We start from the raw sequence: 7,036 nt of genomic DNA, 5'->3' as shown, positions 1-7,036 counted from the left end.
CCTCCCCATGGGGGAACTGGGGCCCACCAGGTGGCACTGGTGGGATGAGGTATCCTGCAAGCAAGGAGGAAAAAAAAACCCAAGCCATAAAAGGATGGAAATAATTTCTCTTTTTTTGTGAGCAAGCCTTGCTTGCTTCTCTGCTAAAGTGGCCGTTGCAGAGCAAAGCAAAGGTCAGCAGAAGCCCTGAGTGAGGTGCCCCACCCCGGGGCAGTGATACATTGCTGGGAGGGTTGGACACGCTTCTGGTAGAAGCGTCTCATTCCTGCTCTATTTTCTGAAGATAGTTGGTCTGTCAGATCTTTGGTGTCCCTTTCAAGACTGCAGCAGGGCTCTGTAAGATATTTGATGCTAGTTGCTCCGCTGGTGAAGTGGTTTGATGGCAGAGGATGGCATGGGCTGAAACAAGGATGTGAGAAGAAACAAGTCCTGACGAACACCAGCCAGCAGTAGTATTAACTATCTCTTAGAAATGGAGAAGCGTGACCCATCATCCTGGCCCCAGCGCTGGCACCAAGACTTGTACATCAGAAAGCCAAAGAAAGGGTGTTGTAAGGACAGTTCAGTGGAGAATGGTGACAGTGACTCAGTTGCTGGTGGCTGTTGCTAAAGCTGGGCACGAACCCATGCATTTGCAGTTACTCTCACAGGAAAAGCCATGTTCTTGGAGATTTTGACTTTCAGTTTGCAGTGCCTTTAGGGAATGAGATGTGACAAAACTCATGTCCCTGTTGTGATGAGAGCTCAGCGTTGCATCTCTGGAGTAGCAGCACACAGAATGGCTGCTCCTGGGGCAGCTTTTGGACCTTTGTTACTGCACAGAAACCTGGATCACAAGGGTTGACTGGTCTGGTTTCATCATGTTGCTGCCTCTAATTACACTCGGACCTATCTGATTGCTTATTCCAGAAAATTAATGAAACAAGAATTTACTGGCCACTCCTTTTCTCTGCTGCCTGTGTCATTAATATCCAGGCACTCAAACTCGTAGCACCTGGTCACATCTGCTGGAGAACTAGTCCAAAGATTGGATGCTGGTAGCTTCTCCCTACCTGGCTGATATCATAAAAAATGCTCCTGGCTTCTGGAGTTGTGGTATACTGCTAGTCTTCCCCCTATGAAGTCCAGATTAAATAAGGACTTGCTTTACAGGAAATTTTAGATAATGTCTGCCTGTGTTCACAGCTCAGTCAGTACTTTGGGTGTAGCCCAGTAGTCTGAATAGCCTGTAATTTACTGCCATCAGTGGAATGAAACAGAATCACTTTCCTCTGATTTATATCCTCTATTGTAGTTAAATATTTACACAGTATCAAGATCTTAGTAATTGAATGGCTAACAGATAAGTAGCAAATGTTTATATACCTCTCAAACGGCCCCAGGGCCATTGAGGTAATGATATTTCATTCTGATAAGCCTTTTAGTAAGAAGAAACTTAAAGCTCCATTTTGTTCTCAGGAGTAGTGCTAACTCATGCTGATTTCAGTGGGTTAGCTCAGTTTTTACAGATTGCAAAAATGATCCATTTATTTCAGAAAAAACACTTTTATTGAAATGAAGCAATTGTTGTGGAGGAACATGGCATCCTTCACACAGCAGTATTGTTGGTTGCTTCAGGTAAGAAGGCAAGAAAAAATACCAGGCTAATATCAATCTTTGGAGGAAACTGAAGCTGGCAGGTTTAAACAATACCCACCAGTATTAAATCAGGACTTCTCCATTCACCTGCAGAAAGGTATAATTAAATATTTCATGACCCATAGGTAATCAAAATTAGCCCTGTTTCCTGAAGCAAGAAGGGATCCTGTCATTCCTACTTGTTCTGTTTAATTCTGCATCCAAGTGAGGTAGCTGGAATTCAAAGTATGCCCAACAGTTATAACTGAGCGTGAATACTGCTGAGCTGAATTCTTGTTTTACAGTATTAAGAGTTACTACTCTGATCTGACCTGGGTTACACCGTTGTCAGTTTAGGGTTTTGTCTAGGCCTGGCCAGGAGTGTGTATTTCTTAGAAAGAGGCATTACTTGTGTCTTGGAACTATGTGGTTTTAAAAACAAAAGAAATGTCAACTTTTCTTAAAACGCAAATCTGCTCTGAAGCTTTCTATCTATGTAATTTTCCTTTTTTCCTTTTTACCATTGTTTGAAATTGTCAGATAATTTTGTGCTGCTGGATTTCAAATGGGACTAGATGGGCAAAGAATAGGAGAGCAGTGGCAAGGCAGTTCTTATTATTTTCTGTCTCTTGATTACTGAAAATCATTTTAGTAGGTGTCTGTCATGTAATTCCAGAGTGAATGTTGAGAAAAAACAGAGAAACACTATATATATTTCAAGTCCCACTTAATAGTGTAACTTGGTAAATCCATTCAGAAAAGAGGGAGGCTATTTGGGATCCTATTCAGTGGAAATGAGAACAGAATTCCTTACAGAGTGGGTAAGATTTTTTAATACAATTTCCAATATAATGGAGCCTATATTCCCATCTGGATAGTCTACGTAATCCTGTAACGCAAAGAGTAACAATTATTTTAATTCTCAATTCTTTAGTAACAAATGTTTCTGTAGTATTAAGCTTAATATCTGGAGCTTGATACTCAATAAAACATGCAATGCTTCAGAGGTTACAAAAGATGCTACTTCCCAAATGTCACAGGGATTTCTTGGTTTTTCTGTCCTAGCTGGGAGACAGTTGACAATCTCTTCCTTCTGTATCTGGAATAAACTGCAGTTCATAACACTGGTGAGGGGAGCTTCCAGCTAACACTTTCGCTACGTATAGTGATTTGTAGTAGGATACTTGGGCAGGCATGCAGCCTCCGGAATGAGCTTGCCTGTTACCCAGCTACCTCACTGCCTGGGCAGAGGAGCCTGGCACTGTTTGTACCTGTCAACTGTCAGTGATGTTTGCCAAGGATGCAGCCCTGTGCACACAGTATTTCTCCCTGGTTCCTTAACCCCAGTCATGTCATCGGGTAGGGATTAAAGACAGGTCATTCTTTTAACCAAAGGCCTTGGCGTGTGGCAGCGTCCTTCAGGCACTGGTAACAGCGTGTCCCGCCCAGCTTGCTCCCTGAGGATTGCCCAGCCTTTGGGTCCGACATTGCGGGATGTTTCTCTGGCGGGAGGTGCTCGCTTGCTCGCCCGGGTGCTCTCGCCCCTCCGTACCCGCGCTGCGCGGCGGGAGCGGCGCGGCCGTTTCAGCACCTTGGCCAGGGCCGCCGGGCGCTCGGGGGACACGGCCGTCCTGCCCCGTCCTGCCCCGTCCTGCCCCGTCCTGCCCCGTCCTGCCCCGTCCCCCAGCTGCACGGCTCTGGAACGGAACGCCCTCAGCTGAACCCAGCTGTGAACACTTGGCGCCTCTGCCCACACCAGTTGGAATCAACAGCCCTTGGCTGTGCATCTGGGTGTGCAACGGCACTGCGGGGACCTCGGCTGCTTGGCTGCTGCTGTCTGCACAGCTGGGGCTTTAGTGGCACATCTGGGACACTGACTGCACGTGTGGGCTCTCTAATGTGGTGCTAGGCCTTCAGTCTGCACTGCTGGAGGCTAGGATTCCTGGCCTTCCATATTTTGTGCCCCTGAAAGTGTCAGAGCTCCCACACTCCCAAATCCTGACCCTGTGTTCTACTATTAACAGGAAATAATGTGGTGGTGGAAGATGTTACACGTGCAAACGTTGCTTAGTAAATGATTATTTAGGGAGTGTGCTGTGACTAGTAGCTTCTGAGACAGTTGTTGCGAGTTTCAGCTAAACATACCTGTACTGTAGCTACAGTTTGAGTGGGATTTTTTCAATAAATCAGGGAAAATAGGGACCTCGGACCTCCCAGATTTCCATGCTCCTACTGATTTTTATAACTTGTCACTTGTGCACCATAACAGTACTGATTTCCTTGGGCAGCACTGTCTGTAAATATTTAGCCTTGAAATAATTCAATGATGCACAGCTGATGGAGCAGAGAAATGACTGGAGAAGTGCATTTTCAGTGAATCACAGCTCATTCCACAAATTATTTATAGACTGCTCTCTCTTCATGATGGGATGTCAGCTACCTGGCAACTAGCCAGAGTGTGCTTGAATCATCTAATAGACCTATTGTGGCTTCTAGAGGAGGGCAAAAGAGATTAACGCAAGCTCATTTTGTACCTTTTCATAAGCAATGAACAAACTCCCATTCCAATAAAAAAATAGATCCCTCTGGTCCCAGGTGGTGCATGGTTACTAATAAACTTGCCTGTGATACGAAAGAAAAGTTACTAAGTAACACAGCTTTACTTTTGTTGTCAAGTATACCTAACTAAATAGAGGTTTGAAAACTTTATTCATGCTTTGGTCTGTCATCTTCAGTCTCTTTACCTCACCCTTAGTGCCATTTTAAAATTCATCATTTCAGAGTCAAAATCAGGAGTACTGTGACAAATCAGGTTGCCCTGGATCAGGATGCTCAGACATCAAAGAAGGTACGAGTCTATTAAGTGAGATCCTGATGCTGCAAAAATGACAGGGAAAAAGCACACTACTTCCCTCTGTCCTAGTTGTTTTGTAGCATCAAATCTATTTCTGAGTCAAAACAACAATGGATCGCTGCAATATGCTGTGCGAGGCCAGACTGAAGTGAGCATACCTGTGACCGTTACAACTTTACCTCTGTTATGTTATGATCAAAAATAATGTAACTCCTCTGTGGACACTGGTGCTTGGAGGAAATAAAAGTCCCTTTCAGTCCTCTGGAGAGCGTGTAGGTGCCAGGTGTGATGCTGTGCAGTGTGAACAACAGCTGCGTTGTTTAATACATGCTGAAGCGGGCAGAAAGAATTGCATCAACTAGATGTTAAATTTTATTAGACATAACTTAATGTCAATTTTACCAGTGTCATTACATGAAATTATGGCCTTTTAAATCAAAAAATCATGAACATCAACATATTAAGTGTTATATTAACTTCCATTTCTATTCGCATACCTTTCTAAAAACATGGATTGTTTTAAAAGGTGTAGGTGCACATTACCTTCATATAATAAAGCGAACAAAATTCAAATAAAAAAATAAAACAAATATGTTAATACAAGACAGGTATTTACAGACAATGAAGTTCACTGCTCAGAGAACCTCCCTGGGCCATTCAAGTTACACTTCCCCATCCTGGAGATATAGGGGCCTGGTACTGATCCTTGGCAAAAAAGAACTTCTCACATGGTTTGCAGCAGAAAGAATCAAGTTTTCTTGTTAAATTGCTATGAACTGGTCCAGCGGTGGATTCCACAGAAACCAAAACACAGAGAGAAATTGTAATACCAGAGGCAATATCAAACCCCAGAGCTGCTGCTGCCTCCTGCTCCTCTATTCCAGCTGCCTGATTTGTTTTAGAAGTACAGTACTAAACTGAAACTCTTCATCTATATCCCCTGGCTGCCTAGTTGTGATGGCTGTGTGAAGAACTGGGTTTTGTTTCCGCTTTTTGCTTTCATTCCTATTGATCTCTAGCTATCTCTGTGGCATAGGAATGTGTCACAGGCTTCCCTGGGCTTCACCTTGAACTTCCCATGAGTAACAGGGCTCTGTTTCACCCATGGGGAATGGATACAAAATGACAAACAGGCAGCATCAGGCACAAACCAGGACTGAACCTGCATCTCAAAGCCCGGTCTAGGTTTTGTACAGTAAGACTTTCTCTCCCGTGTCTTCGCAGGCCAAAGAACTATGATGCAAACTAGACAGTAATTAAAAGCAAACAAGCATTTCCAGAATTTTCTCAGGAAGAAAAAGATGGTGTGTTAGGCTCCATTTCTATGGCTGATTTTTACTAGTTCAATTTAAAGTGCATTTATGCTGTGTGCCTACACACCAAGGAGCTAGATTCAGACTCGTAGTATCAAGTTGGCAGCCATGCTGCTGCTGCAGCCCCAGCCTGCACCTAAGGTCATGAGCCCTGGCAAGAGATAAAAGCAAATACGCTGGAAGCAGCACCACATGAATGCAGCTTTACTGCTTTTAGGCCCAGTGAAGTCACGGGGACACAGCAGGTCAAATCAGAATGTCGGACCAGCACCAGCCTGGTCAGTAACCATCCTCCATATCCCACCACTTGACAGTAATCTGCCATAACATTAATTTTCCACATCTATTATACCTGCACAAATGCAGGACTGTCAGAGGAACTGGGCAGTTTAGAGTGAGGCATGGTGAGTAAAGGCTTTCTTTTGGCAACAGGAGCAATATTTATCTAAAGGAACGGGTTGGTGACTGGGACTTGTCCTCAAGGAGAATTGAGATGTTAAATGGAGAATTGAGATGTAAAATTGAGAACTGAGATGTAATACTCGGTGGGAGCATTACAGAAAAAGAAAAAAGCAGAAGAGTCTCATTCCTCACCTTGGGGCTGACTTGCTTGCTGTGGCTTGGTGTTAGACACAGAGTAGCTTGTTTCTATTGTTCTTTAAGGTAGCTCAGGAAATACTAGTTCAAATGATGCTGTCAGGGAAAAAGAAATCACCCTTAGTTATTTGCTAAAAGCTTTGGAGATTTTTCTGTTTCCTTTCCCATGTGCTCCCTCTCTTACAGTGATCAGCAATATTATTGACATAGAGACCTTTGCTCAAGCAGCTGTCTAAACCAGAATTTTAAGTTGGCACGTGCAGGTCAGGAGCACCCATCAGCTGGCAGGAGCAGCACCATGGAGCCCTCTGCCCAAATGAACTCCAGCAGGCCAGGCTCAGACAGAAATATCCCTGCTACAGGATTCAACACCTTCATCCTGAGTAAAACTCAGGAACCCACAGGAAAAGAAGATGATTTATTCAGGTAAATTATTCTTTGTGCTATTCATTTACATCCATAATTTATTTGTTGATACAAGGGACTGTTCACCCCTTTACAAGAGGATGGCAAAGGTTCAAGCATCAGTTTATTCCTATTGAAATCCTACTTTGGGATTGTACCAAAGATGTGACGTTTTTGTTCTGGCTCTCTGCAGGAGAAGTTCTCGCATGCAGTGATAGAAAAATGTGGAAAGGAAAAGACAAGCAGGTGG

The sequence above is a fragment of the Falco cherrug genome, chromosome 11 (assembly GCF_023634085.1).
Source record: "Falco cherrug isolate bFalChe1 chromosome 11, bFalChe1.pri, whole genome shotgun sequence".
NCBI lineage: Eukaryota > Metazoa > Chordata > Aves > Falconiformes > Falconidae > Falco > Falco cherrug.
Note: the sequence above shows the minus strand (reverse complement) of the source record.